Raw genomic sequence first — 19,181 nt, forward strand, 5'->3', positions numbered from 1 at the left:
TAAACAAGAAAGGCTTCCAGGGCTTCAACCCCATTTTTATACACTCCTTCTCTGTTCCATGATTGGTGAGCTCTTAAGGGAATCCTAGATTCACAAGGCCATTGTTCTGCAGTATTCTCAAAGTTCCCTCTTTTTCTTTCTTTGACATTTCCATGGGCTACTATGAAAATTACAAGACACTACTGTTGGCCTTGTGATTTCCAGAGCAGATTTGCTTGTCATATGTTTTGTTAGCTTGGCATATAGACTTGTGAGGTCATGGGTAAATGTGAAGAAGGAAAGGACCTTTTTGACTAAAGATCTTCTTGGTCTCACACAGGTTTATAACCCAGTCTTAATTCTGACCCCTCCTCCATCTCCTGCTGCTCTAGATCGTCATGACCAACATGGATGCAACCAGTGAATAGTACTGGGGGGGGGGGGTTATCTGATGTAGACATTCAAAGAATGGAAATTTTCCTTGTTCCCTTTTCAAAATTCTCTCACTCTGCCTGGTGCTTTCAAAATACTGTACACAAATATCCCCATGAGGCTCTTTGGACAGTAGCAGTCCAGCCCTAGAGTTGAGTGAGCTGTGTGTTTCCCTAAAGGGGGTGGGAATAAAGCCCTCTAGGGACAGAATAAAATAAGCCTTGAATAACCATCAGGTTCTCTGCACACCGCCCCCTCCCCTTATTTCCCTGCTTCCTTGTGAACACTGGGGGTTGTTTGGAAAGGAAAAAGAAAAAGAAAAAAGAAAAACTAAGATCACTTACATCCCAGCCAGCCTTCCCAAAGGTGTGAGACCCAGCTTCACATGCTGCAGCCCCTGACAAGTGATTCATTGAGACTCAAGCTGGAGTTCCAGCATCAAACAGATGTCAGACGATACACCAAATGCCTATAAATGATCGGTTTGCAAGCAGTGGAAGGACTGCAGGACCTGGCCTAATGATGCTCCCCATGTCTGGACAAGTTTACAGAAGATGTGGGGGTGGGGGTAGTGGTTTCAAACAGAGTCTGGGAAGAAGGTTGTTTCTGGGGTGAGAAATGAAACCTCAGTTCCCACCTGAGAGGCTCCTGTTGGATTGAGTGGTATCTGCTTGGTTTGTGGGCGATGTGTAAAGGTCTGTCTGAAAGGTGCATGTCAGGGGCCCCCCACAGGCCAGATTGGTGTGATGCATTAAATCATTAGACGTAAATATCTGAGTAAATTAAGAGACAAAATCGGCTTGGAGCAGAGGCTGCTCACCAAAAGGCAGAGACAGGAATGCAAACAGTAAGTCTGGCTGTCATTTCCATTCTCTGGAGCAAGTCAAGCTTGGCTCTGGCCGTTCTCCAATTGTTTTACAACTTTCTAGATGTGGGGAGTCAGCGGTTTCAATGGAGCTTCTGAAGGGACAGCATGTCCGGGCCTAGCTTGCTCTTCTCCTTTTCAGGGTTTTTATTTCCTGATTAGGACTTTGGACCTTAATCATTTTCAGGTATTTGTTGCCTCAGTCGCCCCTACTATGTGTCTGGTGTTGCGTCAGATGCCAGAAACACAACAGTAACTGGCGGACTGTTTTTCACTTTTGTAGAATTTTAATTCCTGTAACATTGAGTAAGTTGGATTATTTCTGTGAGCCTAGACACTAAATGAGGCATTTTCTAACATTAAAATATTTGTTCTTGTTTCTAATTCCTGGTCTTCAGTTCTCCTAATTTAGGATTATGTTTAATGCCACCTAATATCTTAAACACAGACAGTCATAGAAAGGGCTGTGTCTCCTTGAGCCTCTTTATAAACAAAACCTCATAAAGCTAGGACTGTCTCTTCTGCTGGCTCATTGCTGCAAGCATGTATGTAACACAGCAAATATTGTGTTACACATAGTCCTAATGTCCATCACATATATAGGCTCTTGTGTATGTGTGTGTGTGAGAGAGAGAGGGGGTGTGTGTGTGGGAGGGTGTGGGTGTGTGTGGGCGCCTGTGTGCATGCTTTGAGTGTGTATAGCGTGAATCACACACACACACATACACACTGAATAGAAATAAAACCATCTCTATTTCCATTCACTTTCTTGTATTACAATTCACTCAAATTTTTAGATAAACAAAATTTATATGAAAATTGATTTATTAAAATATATGGGTTCATTGGAGTTCGGGCCCTGGTAGGATAATGGCCCTGATCAATGATTCTCAGTATACTAAGCAAGCAGACCTGGCGTGCCCTGGGTGGCCTTTATTCCCACCCAGAGGGCATTGTCAGATGACACAAGTCTGAGCAACTGGATGTCACTAATATTGCACGGGACAGAATATGGCGCTTGTTCAGTGAGGCGCGAAATAACCAAACCCCAGACTATTGGAAATGTGACTGACAAATCAGTTGGTTCTTAAATAAATGGCAAGAAGGAAAAAAAAGCAATGGAGGACCATACATTAAAAGTCCAAAGAGTCCTATCAGAGAATTGCAGACTGTGTGGCTTATTTAAATTCTGCTTATAGTCACAAACATGTAAAAATAGAATATGAGCCACTTGGAGGAACATCTGCATACCTGGATATTGTGTGCACTAAGCCACGTGATTCACTAGGATATTTTCTCTTGTGATAAAGTTGTGACTGCATATTATAGAAGAAACCTTGCTAAATCGGTGGTGCGTGACAAGGTACTTATGGATGACGTGCTGTAATGCTCAAGATTTACTTCAGAGTAATCTATTAAGGAGAGTAGACAGGTAAAACACCGAGTCTTAGCTAATGCCACCATAGCCAAATGCTGGCAACAGGGACCCAGATATGTTCTCCCCACCCCAAGGAGTTTGGGGAAGGCAGGCAGGGTGTTACAACAAGATATGTCATGGAAAATGCTCGTAATGCAGAAGCAAGCATATTTCCTGACTGTATTCAGAAGTGCTATAAAGCAGAAAAAAAAAGTTCATTCTAGTGGGAAAGTTAGCAACGGGCTTGAAAAAACACCTCTTGAAGAAAAGGGCAGCCCAGGGGCCTTGACCATTTTAATAATCAAGTGCAAATAAAAACTGTTGCAAGACAGAACTGCCCCCTCACCTGGATCCCTAAAGTTAAAGACAGTACAAAATAAAATAAGAGAGTTAAGTCATCTGGCGTGTTAATCATCACTGAGAATGTGTGTCCGGAATCCAAGAAGGATGTTTGTAACACACTGACTGATCCCCATTTGAGTCAGCCATGACTGGCTCAGACTTTGGCTTCACCCCTTACTAGCCATGTGACATGGGACAAATCACTTAAATGACTGCCTTTCCATTTTCTAATCCATGGAAAAGTAATAATCTGCCTCCTAGGGTTATCACAGGAGCTCAATATGAAAGCCGGTGTAAAGTACTCAGCCTGAGAAAGTACCGAGGTACTAAGGAAGCACTCAGTGAAGGATGCTGAAATGATTCCTGCAATGAATATTTGAAGCAATGGTTCCTTTGCTCTTCCAAGCTCTGCAGAAGATGAAGTTACAGAATCAATTGCGTTGACTACCACACTGCACTCGGAATGCCATCCTTACTTGGTCCTGGAGCCTTTCTAGGTATCAGTAAGTGCGGTTCCCTCCGGTGGCCTCCAAAGGCTATAGATCTTACACCGGCCACCTGCTGATGATGTATTAGTTAAACATTTATTGGATGTATGTGGTATGTGCAATATGTTGGGTAAAGGTAAAACCAATTTTTAAGATGTCATCTGATATGCACTGTTTAAATATCTTAAGCACTCATTGGCTCTAGCACTCTCATGTTTAGAAAAGTGGTTTCTGTATTCTGTTTTTTTAATCTATAGATACAAAAGATTATGCACTGTGGTATGTGTGAACGTGTGTGTGTGTGTGTGTGTGTGTGAGTGTGTATGTGTGTGTACTCGTGCATTGTTTTGACTGGCTAAAACTTTGATTTAAGGAAGTGTTTCCATGTCTACTACATTCTCTTGCACAGGTCTGAGACTGCACTGTTAACATACTTAAACATTCCCTCATCGTTGGATTTTCGGATCTCTGGTTTAAATGTTTGCACTGTGCACATTCCTTTATTTTTCCATAGAATACATAAAATGGAATTACAGAGTCTAATCAGAAGCACAAGACCAACATGTTTGAATACCCAGAGGCCCTCCCAAGCTACACCAGTTCACAGTTCCTGGTGGTGACTACTTAGTTGTTGATTCCTTGTGAACTTGGGCTATTGTTTTTTTTTTTTTAATATATCTTTATTTTTAAATCAGCATACAACGTGTTAGACATCATTATGACATTTTCTAACACAGTGTATTTGAATTTCTCCTTCACTCCACGCCCCAACCCTTAAACTTCCTCCTGCCCTTAACCCAGTCCCCGCCTCGTTTATTCATTCTTCCATGTCCTGTGTTGTCCTTTTCTACCGAGTTTTTTTTTTATTCTGCCGTAATTTAGCAGGAAAAGCAGAAAATTTCATTTTGTTTTGTGATAGACTGGTATTAGAGCAGTCTAAAAAGACACCGACATAATCAACATTTCCTAGGGCAGGAGAATATTTGTCACTGGGAACAATGGTAGCGTTGCTAAGGCCAAAGTCACATGAAGAGAGACTTGAAAGGCAGCCTCCTTGCCTTTCTTAGTGGCTCCCAGCTCCCTTCCCTCGTGTGTAAAATGAGAATCTTAGCAGTTCACATGCAGTAATCATAGGATCTTTATGTGAAAACTCCCAAGACCAAAGCTTAGGCACAGTGGCTGCCACATAGCAGGTGTCCTGAGTGTTAGCCCTTACATCTCTGAGGCATTAGTTGTTCCAGAGTGCACCCCCTTACTGCCACCTCACTCTGACGGTCCTCGGCACTATGATGCAGCTTTGCTGTGTGACCTGCTCCTCCCGCTTCCAACGCTTCCTCCCTCTGTGGAAGAGGGAGGGCTGCAGGAATGCCAGCCCCTTGGGTTAGCCTGGTATCCATACCTCACTGTTCTTGGGGATGCTGATTCCAGGTCACACATTCATCTCTGAGCTCCTGACTATGGCCGCCACATCATAGAAAGAAAACTCCAGATTAGAACTCACAGGGGGCATAAAACTTCTTGACTCTTCCCAGCAGGGGCATCATCCTTAGATCACACCTTGCACTGAATGCCCAGGTTGAAATGCACTGGTTGAATGCACATCCTTAGATCACACCTTGCACTGAATGCCTGGTCTTTGGAACTGCAGACGGAAGGAAAAGGGACTTGCTGAAGATTGTTTTCAACTACTCTCGGATCAGAAAGGAACCTGTTATAGAACATATCTTGAAAATTGTAGCTCTGTTTTTCCATGCACAGAACACTGGTTTTAACCTCACCCCTGACAAGACTGAAACAGCGCTCCAGCTGACCTCTAATGAGACATTGAGAGTGTGGCTTGTTGAAGACTGGTATGAATTAAACCTGTGTGGGCTTCCCAATGCAGTCTTGGGCGGTTAGGAATCTGTTTGTATCTGTGAGCTCTTTAGGCAAGTCTGAGCACCATGACTTGAACTGACTTTATGAAGTAGGGCTGAAGAAAGCAGTGATAATCAAGGAAAAACAGAAACACTTTTCTGGGAACGGTTAAATCAAACCATGTCAGTCATGTGCTTCCCGATTTGGTTAGCATGGGCCCAAGTTTGGAATCCATGGTCTCCTGAGGTTTGGGGGCTCCCAGTGTCTTGGAACATAAAGGGGTTTGTCTTCTGCAGGTGGAATAAGCCCCTGAATTTGAGAAAGAGGGAAGGGTCATGCTGTAGATACTGACAAAAGCTTGGGAAACCTAGTGAGGTCCTGGTATGCTGGAAGCCAGCAGGTAATGAGCCGCTTCACCCCCACCCATGGGCTTTAGGACAATCTTCTGACAACTCAAGGCAGGACAGCTTTCTGGACACCAGTTTCTGACTCTTCAACTTACATAGGTACCCATCCCTAAGATGTAAGGGGATGGGATAGCATCCTGTGGCTTCCAAGGGCGGCGATCTTTGACCACTTTAGAAGAATCAAACAGACCTGTCATGATCCCTCGATACCCCGAGTGCTGAAGGAATGGAAATGTTGTAGAAGGAAAAGCAACCAGCATAAAAACCACCCCCCAAGAAGAAATGAATTGCTCTACCCGGACACACCCTGTACCCCTCCCCCACTCCCAGTCCAAACATCACTCCACTCTCTACCCTTAGACAATTCCGTTACCAATAACTTGCATTTGCGCTTGCTCTGACTGAAAGAATCAAGTCATCTGAGTGTTACATGCGAGCACAGAACAAGGGATTAGATCCGTTAGCATCATCTCATGTCCCTACCTCCCCTCAGTTGTGGGCCTTGTCACACTCCAGAGGAGGCAGAGGCGGCTCTCCACTTCAATACAGTATCTACAGTACGCCTGGGAAAGCCATCAAAAGCCTTAAAGGTACTAGGGCTGTTTACTTCACATTCCTAGCTATCTGCTTCCCAATTAACATGATTTGCAGCTGAGAAAATATTACTTGCCTCAGTCAGAGATAAATCGACTCCCACCCCCTCCCCAAACTGTGAGACAAAGGGAGAGAGGCAATCATGTTTATAAAGTTATTGCAAACAAATGCACTTCAAAAGGAACTCTGGTGACAGATTTTGTTTCACAGGGTCCCTTGTCAGGCAGCATCTGGGGACCCTATCTCCACCTCTGCCAGGGTTTTCAGTACTGGCCCAAGGTTGTAGGATGGAATGCAAGGTGCAGAAATCGTCTACCCTAGAGCCTCAACCTACGTGGTCCAGCCAGGGGGTGGCTAGCCCAGACAGAGGTTTGTAATACACGCTTGATGGCAAAGATTTAGTGCCAAAAAAAAAAAAAAAAGAAAAAAAAAAAAGAAAAGAAAAAGTTGACTATCTTTTGAATTCATAACTTGATGGAATGAATGATATCTTGACTGTATTGACTTCAAATACTCTATCAACATACACGTCACCTGTTTCTTTTTACATAAAAAAAGATCCTTATAGAACATTTAAAATAATATGTGCCTCCCACTTGTGGCTGCTGCTCTATCCCATTAGACAGTCTGTCAGTCTAGACTGTGGGTTGATCAGGCCTGGGGGCAAAAGTCGGGGAGTGTGCCGGAGCCTAGTTCTCCTTAGTAGATGGAGTCGGGAGATTTTAGGCTAGCAGTGAGCCCTCTTGCTGAAAGGAGGTACGTCTGTGACAAGAGCGCATGTGGAGGCCGGGCTAACAGATTGCAAACCTGCCCTCCTTCTGGTTCTAATACTTAACCTCAAAGGAACTTTAATATTTAAACCAAATGGCATGTGAGGTTTCAGTAGGCTGATGTATTGCTCTCCCTTCAGCCATTTGAGAAATCCTACTGAGGCCCGCATGCAGCTGAACTCCAGTTGCTACCACATCCCAGTGGAAGTCTGGCGCAGCACTAATGAGCTGATGAAAATTTTTTTCTCCACTTGTTTGATATTAAATAGGAAAGCCTTTCAGATGAAACGTTTACAGATAGCGTGAAAATTGGAAGTGGTGGGTTTTAGCTGAGCCAAGTAAGACAGATCCAGGGCCTACAGTTGCCTGACAGTGAGATGGTGCAGGCGTTCCCTTGCCCAGCGAAGGGAAGGGGAGTGCTGGGGGGCGGGGGGCTTCCTCCTTCCAGGGATGGATTGAACAAGCTGAGTGGTGGGCTCACTCTACTGAGGGTCTCATCTGTCCTGAGCACCATGGTTTCACATATTGTGAACTTACTTCTTTAAGCCAAGAACTCAGTGCTTTCCCATTATGAGGCTGCACTCCTGTTTAGAAGTCATTGCTGGTCATCCTGTAGGAGTTCCGTATGGGTCCTCAGAAAACAACAGCGAGTACTTTCTGAGCACTAAAAATAGATTGGCACCCAATTAATTAATCTTCAGCACAGTGTGATGTAAAGGGCGCTACTTTGGGTTTTGTCCTTCGTTGCTGTTGTTGTTTTGTGTATGGTGGGGACTGGGGGCCCACGTGCCACAACAACACCGGGTGTAGCGGGAAGAGGAGAGCCTGGTGGAGTCAGTTCTTACTTTCCACCTTTGAGTGGTTTCCTGGGATCAAAATGAGATCTTCAGGCTTGTGTTGCAAACTCTTTACCCAATTAGCCATTTCAGTGTGGGTGAGAATGCACGTGTGTTTTCCTTTGTTTCTACGTTGCTTTGTGTCATAAAGAGGTAGAGACCACTATTAACCCAGACTGGCTAATCAGAACTCATACTCGGACTGAGAACTCTGCTATTTGTGTGAAGAATAGACAGAGAAGGATACTTCAACGGTACCTAGCAGAAGCAGAAAAACAAAACAAAAGCGACAAGTAAGAACTGAAGTCACTCGGGATGGGAGCAAGGTGAGTCACTGGGCCAAGTGAAAGGTGTTTGGTTTTTGTTCCATCGCAAGATAGCTTTGGGGGTCAAACAGACCACCCTTGATCTTCAGTGAGGACCTACCTGAGATGCCTTTCAGACTTCAGTAGGTCCTGCCTCAAGCTGGAGGCCACATGGTATGGGGAAGACAGCCTTGCTTTCACTGAGAAGTCTCTTCAAGTAAAATCATTTCATCTGATTGATGTCTAAGTGGGTGTTCAAAGAGAAGCTCAGATCTCCAGGAACTCAGCCATATCTGCCCCGACGGCCCTGGGGGACCACAGACACAGCTGGTTGGTTAAACATTAGGATAAGATAGGTAACTATTCTAGATCTGAGGTCTAGTCCCCCCCGCAGAGCTCATGTGGGGTCTTTACCCACTCATTTCTGCCATTGGGTGGCTATGCTTGAAATCCCCTAGGAAAGGAAGTTGACTGTACCGAGCTTTCCTAGAAAGAATGATCTCTCTTGGGGCTGAGGATGTAGCTTAGTTGGTAGAGTACTTGCCCAGCATATAAGAGACCCTAGGTTTGATCCCTAGGCTCTTGCTTGGAAGTATATTCCTATAATTTCAGCATTTGGGAGGTAAAAGCAGGAGGATCAGAAGTTCAATATCATCATTGGGTATATAGAAGGGGGAAGGAGGAAGATAAATATCAGTATTTTATGTCTGGCAAGATGGCTTGGTTAGTAAGGCCACCTGCCACACAAGCCTGACAACCTGAATTTAATTCCAGAACCCACATAAAGATGGAAGAGTTGTCCTCTGGCCTCCACAAGTATGCCATGGATCACACCTTTCTACACACACACACACACACCAGTAATAAAATTTTAAAAAGAAAATGTAAATAGGAAGCCACATGTAAGTAGGGATAGTAAGGGTGATATTGGATAAGGATGTCCTGTTACAGAGACTCTGCTCTTTACTGAGATTTCTTAAGAAATTAAAGATTAGCCAGGCTGTAGTGGTGAGCACCTTTAACCCCATGTATGGGAGGCAGAAGTTTGAGACCAGCCTGGTCTACAAAGTGAGTTTCAGGACAGCCAGAGCTACACAGAAAATCCCTGTCTCAAAAAAAAAAAAAAAAAAAAAAAAAAAAAGAAAAGAAAAGAAAAAGAAAAGAAAAGAAAAAAGAAAAAAAGAAAGCTACCACTGATAACTTTCCTACCTCTTTTCCTCAAACCAGGCATTCATATCTGATGCTTAGTTAGAGCATGGGGTGTCTTCCACATAGCACCGTGATGGTTTTGACATCAAAGCTACAAATACAAATATATGAACAATCTGAAGATATGAGGCCCATTAGGAATTGAGAAATTGAAACTGAAACAATTAGGACAGTGGGGGAAGGCTCTGACATCTTTCCAGCACAAGTGTGTGACCATTAAAATTGCACATAGGAATAATTACAGATGCAGACAAAACAGGGACATGGCAGTCTCTGATAAAAGGACACTAAAGCCTCTTTGAGGGGGGTTAGAGCCTAGGGGTTTTGGTATGTTTGTTGTTGTTGTTATTGTTTGTTTGGTTGTTTGTTTGTTCGTTCGTTTGGTTGGTTGTTAGTTTGGTTGGTGGGTTGTTTGTTTGTTTGGTTGTTTGGTTGGTTGTTTGGTTGTTTAGTTGGTTGGTTTGTTGGCTCGCTGGCTGGTTTTTGAGACAAGATTTCTCTGTGTAGCCCTGGCTGCCCTGGAACTTGCTCTGTACATCAGGCTGACCTCAAACTTGGAGATCTGCCTGTCTCTGCCACCCAAGTACTAGGATTAAAGGTGTGTGCTACCACCACCCTGAAAGCTTCTGTTCTCTTTGGAGTGCACATACTGGGCCCTTTTTGGCTTCTCCTGGATCTGGAGACTATAGTCTTCACTGAGTCTCTTCATTGTCCAACTAACCCTCAAAGAGTTAACTTCCAAATGACTTCCTGGGCTCAATACATATAGGACGAGGAAAGCCATGCTAGCCTGGTGTTAGTCTGCTGTGCTGGACACATTCCTTAATGTGTGTCAACTCTGCAGCTCACTCAACTTTTCCAGATGTGGCTGGCTGGGCTGCCGAGCTAGTGACACTGCAGATGGATGGCCATGGCCCCACTGCTTGCAGATGAACATGGTACCTTTGATGTGATGGGGTGACTCTTCTCATCTATTTGCCAGAAGGAAAAGCCATTTGCTTCTGTAGAGTTCTCTGCAGTCCCACTTCAAGGAGACCATACCGTCAGCATACAGGAGCACTCCGTGCCGACAGCCCAGGCTCTGAGTGGAGCCAGCAGTCTCTGGGAGGCAGAATGGATGTTAAGGAGGGCTGTCAAAAAGGGATCTCTTAAAAGGCTATGTCTACACACACACACACACACACACACACACGATTCTCCCATAAAGAATCTTCACACACATATAGTATTCTATTTGGCCTGTTTCATCAAATTGTGTTATAAGCACACAAAATGAGACACCCATGTGTCCTCTGCCATCACGGATCTCTCATCCTCCCGTGTCCTGCATGCAGAAATGTCAAAATGTGATATCTCCCTTCTACCACAGTAGGAAACTTTAGTTGAAATCTAAAGACGAGAGAAAAATGTCTTTAGTCTCTTTCTCCCTGATAAAGGGGGCTAGGGATTGAGTCGCACTGTCTTCTTCAGCAGCATAAGGTAGGGTTAAGGGATTTTTTTGCTTTAAGTTTGGGGCATACCATAGAACTTTATTGAGATGGACTTAATTGAATGGAAGCTTCTTGCCTAATCCAAAACCCATAAGGTTCACGTCATTATATGAATTAGAAACAAATGGCAAAACTGCAGGGAAGTATACATAATGCCCAGGTGTAGACGGCTGGGAGACAAGTCTGCACATTTATTTCAAGCAATTAACGAGTCTGTGGGCCACACTGGGGCTCTGGCGTGTGAGATGTCAAAGCGTTCCTCCCCACGTCCCTCCGCTGGGTGGTGGGAGGAAACAGCTCATCTGGGGTCGTTCCATACTTGCAGCTGCTCTCAAGGATCCCTCCTCTCTGGGATTCTCTAAATGCAGTCAGTCTTCTGCTTCTCTTCCAATTCGGTGTCCAGTTGTGGCCCTGCATTCCATTGCCAAGGCAGTGTTGTACCATGACAGGACTTGTAAAAGTCCGTCAGGGACACAAAGTCAAGAGGGTGACACGGGAGCTGAGGCTGTAGCTCGGGTGGTAGAGTGCTGACTCAGCCTGCAGAAGGTCAGTCTTCAGAACCACATAACCTGGGTGTGATGGTGAATACCTAGAACCCTAGCTCCCGGGAGGAATAGGCAAGAGGAACAAAGTTTCAAGGTCATCCTTGGCTACATAGTGAGTTTGAGACCAGCCAAGGATGCATTATGTCCTGTCTGAAAAACAAAGAAGTGTGGAGGAGGATATCGTTTTTAAAGTCATAAGGATTCATACCACTAACTACCTTTAAATACCCATAATAGACATAAACCAGCGTCCAAGTATATACATGTAGAACTTAAATGAAAATTTCTCGTCTGGGCTGACAATGCTCTTTTCAAGAGCCAAAGACCCTTTAACAACAACAACAAAACAAACAAACAAACAAAACGACATTGGGCATGGAATGCTCTCTTTTGAGTTGCCAGTCATGGTTTTCTAAGACACTCCTGAAACATTACAAACTATTGCTATTGCCCTCCGCTACCCCCCAGTCTCCTAAAAGTGGAAGGTAAATCCTTATTGCCGAAGACGCCATGTACACAGGGTCCAAAGGACCCTTAACTCACCTGGCCTGAAAGAAGTCTCCCTGATGACTAGCTTTCATGGTACCAGAAAGTGCCACCTAAGCTTCCAAAAGAGGAGAGCAACCAACAGTTCTACCTAGTGATGATACCTGTGAACCAGCAACAATGTGCGTGGCTCCATAACCCTATGTTGCTATAGTTGCACACATACCTTGCTGGTAACCGACAGCTGTCTAATCAGACTAAGATCCCCTCCTAAAGAGGGAAATCGTGCCTGGCACATCAAACCGAGCTAACTACTAGTGAAGTCACAGATCTTGAAAGAGGATCTACAACCATGCTTTACTGAACCAGCATAATCTCTAACTACAACTAAATATTTGCATTTATCCTCACAGGTAAGTATAGTCCTCACTCCTCATCAGGAACCTTCTCTTTGAAATGGACAGAGACCATTACAGAAAGCCAGAACCAATCAAAATGCAGAGTTGTGGAGCCCAGTTCCCATCAATATATCTACAAGACACTCCACACATAAGGCTCAGGGAATACTGCAGAAAAGGAGGTAGATAGATTGTAAGAGGGAGCTTGTGTCTCCTAGGAATGTCAAGAACTACACTCATAAAGTCTCACCCATATGATTACCTAAAGTCTGCGCTGAGCAGATAGCAATGGACATGCTCATGTGGATAGGGAGGAGAGAAGCTCAGAAGCCTCGATCAATTAAAAATAAATAATAACAATAATAATATTTTTAAAACTCTACAGGCAACTAACGAATGCTAAAAGTGGGAGAAAAAGTCTTCCCCATGGAAGAGAACACCAATTGGTTATCCAATACCAAATGGTCAGCCCTGAAAACATACATACAAATAACATTACACAGACTGAGTAGGTTGTATTGGGTTTAGGTGTGTGTGTGTGTGTGTGTGTGTGTGTGCGTGCTCGTGCATGCACGCGCACTCGTGCGTGTGTGTGTGTGTGTGTGTGTGTGTGTGTGTGTGTGTGTTAATCAAAACAGAGGCCATGAATTTTTAAAAATAGCAAAGAAGGTATATGAGAAAATTTAGAGAAAGGAAAGGTAAGAGGAAATAATGTAATTACATTATAATCTCAAAAAAATAAAAGAAACTGTGACATCACATTAGTCTTGGTTTGGAATACACTCCATTGCTGAATATTTGGGAGCATTGTTGAACTTTAGTTTTCCCATCTGGAAAGCAGGATTAATGTTCACTTTGCCAAGACATGGTGAGCAAAGACCACACATGTAAAGCCACAGCGTAATACTTGCCACATATTCGGCCCCCCATCATAGCCATTTGAAACAGCACAATGGAAATCATTATTTTTAGTTCCATGCATAAGACTGCTTTCTAGTGAGCCTACAGAAGTTTCTTCATTCAGAAGCTATGGTGAGAGGTGCTCTAAGGCTCCCAGACCCCATGTGACAGAAGTCTGGTGGATAACTTATTTGAAAAGGCCAGCTCGCCCCAGACCTCCTCTCTGAGTAACAAATGAAGACCTTTCTCTGTAGGCTAGGGATGCAACTATTGTAGAGTGCTTGCCTACAAGTGCAAGGAGCTGGGTTCAATATCTAGCACCACCTCCACACAATCAGCAAGAACAATCCACCTCACGTGACCAATTGATTTTACAAAATTAATTTTTAAAAATGGCACTGTGCTTTAGATGGAGCCCTTTGCATGTTATCTTTTAAAGTGCACTTTTTGTTGCAACAAGACCTTGTTTCTCTTCTTCTTCTTCTTCTTCTTCTTCTTCTTCTTCTTCTTCTTCTTCTTCTTCTTCTTCTTCTTCTTCTTCTTCTTCTTCTTCTTCTTCTTCTTCTTATTCACCTTTCGTAGGGCTGGTTCAGAGACGATCTAATAAAAACAAAAACAAAAACAACCAAAAACTCAAAAGGATTCAGAACAAATGGAAGATATTGTAAAGCCAGAGTCAACTGAAAATTTGACTGAAAAAAAAATTCCCACAAAATAGCTAGATGTGTACAGTTTGAGATTCACAAAACCCATAGGGGAAAATGCAGAGTCTCCACACACACCTGTCCCCACACCTGCATAGGCTCCACCACCATCAATGTTCTCCGTCAGAGTGGCACACCTGAACCGCTAATGACACATAATCATTCAGACTTCATGAGTGACACTACGGCTCATGTCCCTGATTGCATAGTGTGTGCATTTGAATAAATACATCTTCACATACAGCCATCATCATAGCATGGTACAGAATGTTCTCATTGTCCCCTAAATCCTTTGCATTCTGCCTCTTTAACTCCCTGATACTCAACGCAAGATCTTTTTTTTTTTTTTTACCATTTCCATACTCCTACATTTTAAAAAATGTCATAGAGTTGCACCAATACAGTAACCTTGAGATGAGCTATTTTCCTTCAGTGATTAGCATATTAAGATTCTAGGGTGGGGACATTCCTCCATTGTTTTATGGCTATGTACCTTCTCTTCTTTGTAGTATGGGATAATATTCCATTGTCTGAACAGCCCATGGTTAATTTATCTATCAACCTACTGAAAAACATCTTGTGTGCTTCTAGGCTTGGGCAATTATCAACAGAGCTTTCCCAAGTATCTGGAAACAGGTTCTTTGGGAATGTAACACTTCAACCCTTTCAGATAAATAGAAGATAGAACACTGGTTAAACATATGGTAAGAGTGTGTTTACTTTCATTAATAACCATCCAACTGTCTTCCAGAGTGAGTATAATACTTCTGCAAGGCCATGGGAACTGTGGGAGGGTGCCCATTGCTCCACATCCTCAGAAGTATTTGGCATTCTCTGTGTTGTAGATTTGGTCAGTTAATGTGTATATAATGGCATCATTTTAAAACTTGCATCTCCCTAATAACATGTGATGTGGAACATCTTTTTATATTTAGTTGTTATTGATACATGCACTTTGGTGAGCACCCATTAAGGTCTTTGGCCCATGTTTTAAAAATCAAGTTACTTTTCTTGTTGTTGATTTTACTGTGCTATGTTTTCATTAAGAGTAACGTGGTTTTAAATCTCTTTTGAGATTTCTTCTCTGACCCATAGTATTTGCAAATCTATGTGTACTTCACATACGGGGGGGGGGGTTCCTGTTTTTAGTTCAAGTTGATTTCCATTGTGATCTGAGAGCACATATTTATATATAATATTTGTTGCCTCAAATTTGTTAGGCTCAGTGGGTAAAGGTGCTTGATCTCAAGTCTGAATAGCTGAGCTTAATCTCTGCACCCCACATGGTAGAGGAAAAGAACTAACTCAATCAGGTTCTTCTCTGACCTCTACACATGTATTATGACACATGTGCACCTAAAACACACATACCACACATACATACACACATACGCACTAAATAATTATACAAATATATGTAATAAAATATATTTTTTTAATTTAAGCTGTGTTTCTATGGCCTACAGCGTGGTTTCCTACAGTAAGTAGTTCAAGGAAGCTGGAGAACAACCTTATTCTGTTCTGGTTAGAAAAATTCTTTTATAGGTGTTCAGTCCAATTGATTGAAGTATTATTGAGTTCAAGAATAGTCCTAGTGATTTTATGCCACCTAACTTTGTCCATTTGACATCCCGGCAAATATTTGTTTGGAAGAGAGTATAGCTTGGTAGCCCAGGTTTAGCTACAAATGTATGACCTTCTGGCCACAGACTCTTGGGTGCTGGGATTACAGATGTAAAATAAATTTTAAAGTGTTATTTATTTTAATTGTATGTGTATGAGTGTTTTGCCTGCATGTGTGTTTTCTGCACAGAAACCAGGAGGTGGTGTTACAGATGTTTGAGAGCCTCCATGTGGGTACTGAGAACTGAACTTGGGTCCTGCAGAGGAGCAGTCAGAGCTCCTCACCACTAAGCCTGTCTACAGGCCTCTCCTCTCACGTCTGCAGAGTACGTTCACAGCGTGCAGATTCATAGGTGTGCTTTTCATTTCATCGCTCTCCAAATTATTGAACTATATTCTCTTCTTTCCCTCCTGGTTGCTGAAGACAGATACGTCAGATACAATGCTCAGCTTTGTGTCTCTGTTCAAAGGGCATTTTTCCACTGTGTCTCCTTTCACAGTTCCTCCCCCCACCCCACCCCCACCCCCGCTTTTCTCAATTTTCTATAGCTTGCAGAATGTTGCTGCTGGCATTTTTCTTGTAGGATGCTCTCTGAACATTCAGGTTCCGTTTTAATTGAAGCCTGACATTTACTTTGAGTGAAATCCGAATCCTTGTTTCAAGCATGTCTTCCCTTCTCTCTTCTCCTTCTGGTGTTTCTATGACATGCATTTCTACCTCTTCTAGTTGTCCTTGGATACCCTGTCATTTTCTTCTCCACAACATCTTTTTTATTCTCTTTGTTTTTAAGTTCTGGAGATTTCTTTCCCCCGTCATGTCCTGTTACTAATAAGCTCATCAAAGTCATTCTTCGTTTCTGCTGCAGTGTTTTTGATCACTATCATCTCTTTCTGGTTCATTTTTTAGGATTTCCATCTCTCTGTTTACACTGTTCATCTGTTTCTGCATGTTCCCTACTTGATCCATTAAGACCCTTGGCGTGTCATTCCTAGCTGTTTTAAATCCGGAGCCTGGCACTTCCACCATGCCTGCCACATCTGATTGTGCTGCCTGCTCTTTCTTCAAATGGTTTATTTTGCCTTCAGGCACGCCTTGTAATTTTTTTTTCTTGATAGCCGAACATAGTGCACTGGGGAAAAAGAGCTGAGAGTAGACGTCTAACAATGTGGGAAGGAGAAGGCAAGGAGTAAGCACCCCACAGGCCTTCGAAGATGTCTCCATCCTTTGCAGACGCGGTGCCTGTGCACTGTAGACGTCTTTACCATAGTTCATACAGGCGACTAGAGTAAGTCTAAGTTAGGTGTCTCTTCTTCGCCAGTTATCTCTCGTGATACCTAAGCAAGTCAAGTTCCTGTTAATTTTCTCCTGAGAATGTGCCTATTAAGAACAGAGCATTGTGATACAGCATAAGATACTACATCTTTTCCCCTCCTGTTAGAATTACATTTTCCTCCAGTGTTTACTATGGAAACCTGGTAAACTGTACAAAACATACAATCAATGTAAGTATCTAATAAATGCTGCTTTTCTTTTTTTTAAAGGTAGTATTACATGTCTACCTTCGAACTCTAATATTTAGAGTTGTTCAGCATCCTTGCCAGAAAGTGGTATTAATAGCCCTTGTAATTTAATTTTATCTGTTTTATCAGTGTGTGGTTAAAATGCGCATTACTCTCTGACAAATGACTTGAAGCATTTCTTAGTTTGCTGTTTGCCATGGTATGCCCACTCTGATAAATCCCTGTTTATCTTTTACTTTTACATTTTTTTTCTTCAATACTGAGGTGCAAGATGTGTATATATGTGTGCTTGTGTGTGTGTATGTTGTCTTTTGCAAATATTTTTGTCTGTGAGGTATCATTTTCTGTGTGTGTGTGTGTGTGTGTGTATGTGTATGTGTGTGTGTTTTGATTTCTTTGGTTGGTTTTGGTTGTTTTCTTTTGTTCTGAAACACGTATTTTACCACCTTTCCCCAACAGTGTCCTTGTGTAAAGGCTTGAATTTAAAACTACATTTTGAAGTTTCAGATTAGAAATGTTATATGAAAGCTGGAGGAATAGCTCACCAGTTTAAAGCATGTACTATTCTTCCAGAGGTCCCAAGTTGCTCCCAACAGCCATCTCAAGTAGCATGCAACCTCCAGGGCTCTGACATTTCCTTCTATACTCCATGGTCACTTGCATTCACCTACACAAACTCACACAAAGCAACACCTTTATACATATTGAAAATAAGAGCTATCTTTTCAAAATGATATATAAGAGTGAACGTTCTAAAGTGACCTGGCAGAGCAAGGCTTTCTCCTGACATTCTTAACTCACTGAATATTGAGGAAACCCATTTTATTCTCTTTGCAATGCAGGTAATTACACTGTGTATGATTTTAGCGATTAAGAAATGCTGTAGAAGGGATATAGAGATCCCAAATATAATTGTGATAGGTACTAATTATACTGACTCTCAATTAAGAGTGTGGCTAGAAAGCCCACAGGCAACACCAGCAAGAAGCTGTCTATTGATTTGTGTGTGCTATTGATTTGTGTGTGCTATTGATTTATGTGTGCTATTGATTTGTGTGTGCTCTTGATTTGTGTGTGCAGTGTGTATATCAACCATTATCACTTAGCAGCTGTGACTGTTCGCTTCATGGGTGTTTACTCTGCTAGTGGTTCATTATATTCAAGGGACCTTTCTAGTAAAAGGGACTGCATGCTATAGGCCACAACCCTCCCACAATGAAATGTCACTATTTTGTGGCCCTTTCCCAAGGGAAACAATCTCATGTCATGGTTTCAACATATTGTACCCTGGTTTTAAATGAAGACTGGAAGAAAATGAGTTGAATCCAAATGCTAGATTTTTTTTCATCCTTCATAAATATTTTCTTGAAATGGAAGTAGCCATGGGAATGGAGATAGTGATCTGGATATCAGGCTGAGGGTCTGGGTTTATCTCTATGTCTAAAGGCCCAGGGCCATGGCAATAAATTCCCAAGGGCAAAGCACCAATGTGGCTCTGTGTCTAAACTCAGAAAGTTGGGGCAGGATTTCCTCAGATAGTTCATGATCACTGCAGTCTCTATGTTCTTCGTGTGATGATCTCTTCCTTTGAGTCAAGTACAGAGAGTTCTCCTTCAAGAGTCTTGTTATAGGATTAGGATTCACTAAATACAGCAGTGTCTACTTCCAAAGAAAGTCATATTTACAGGCACCAGGGGTGAAATCTTGAACATGTTTGAAGAAAAAAAAAATTCAGTCCTACATTGGAATAATTTTATTGCTTTTGGTAAGGCTAAATGGTAGGCTTGCTTTTACATTTCCAGATGAGACACAGAATCAGCCTTTTAAAGTTGGAAATGATACTTAGAGACCTCCCTCTGAGAAATAAGAGTGGTTACTATTTGGCTTGTGATTACTTCTAGGCCTTTCCAAAGGACAGTGGAAACAAGCTTTATTTCTTACAGATAAAATGCATTGTAAATCCATAGCTCACTTCCGATTCAAATTCAAGATTCCAGAGCACAGTCCCATGAA

The sequence above is a fragment of the Micromys minutus genome, assembly GCF_963924665.1.
Source record: "Micromys minutus genome assembly, chromosome: 20".
In the NCBI taxonomy this organism is placed as follows: Eukaryota; Metazoa; Chordata; class Mammalia; order Rodentia; family Muridae; genus Micromys; species Micromys minutus.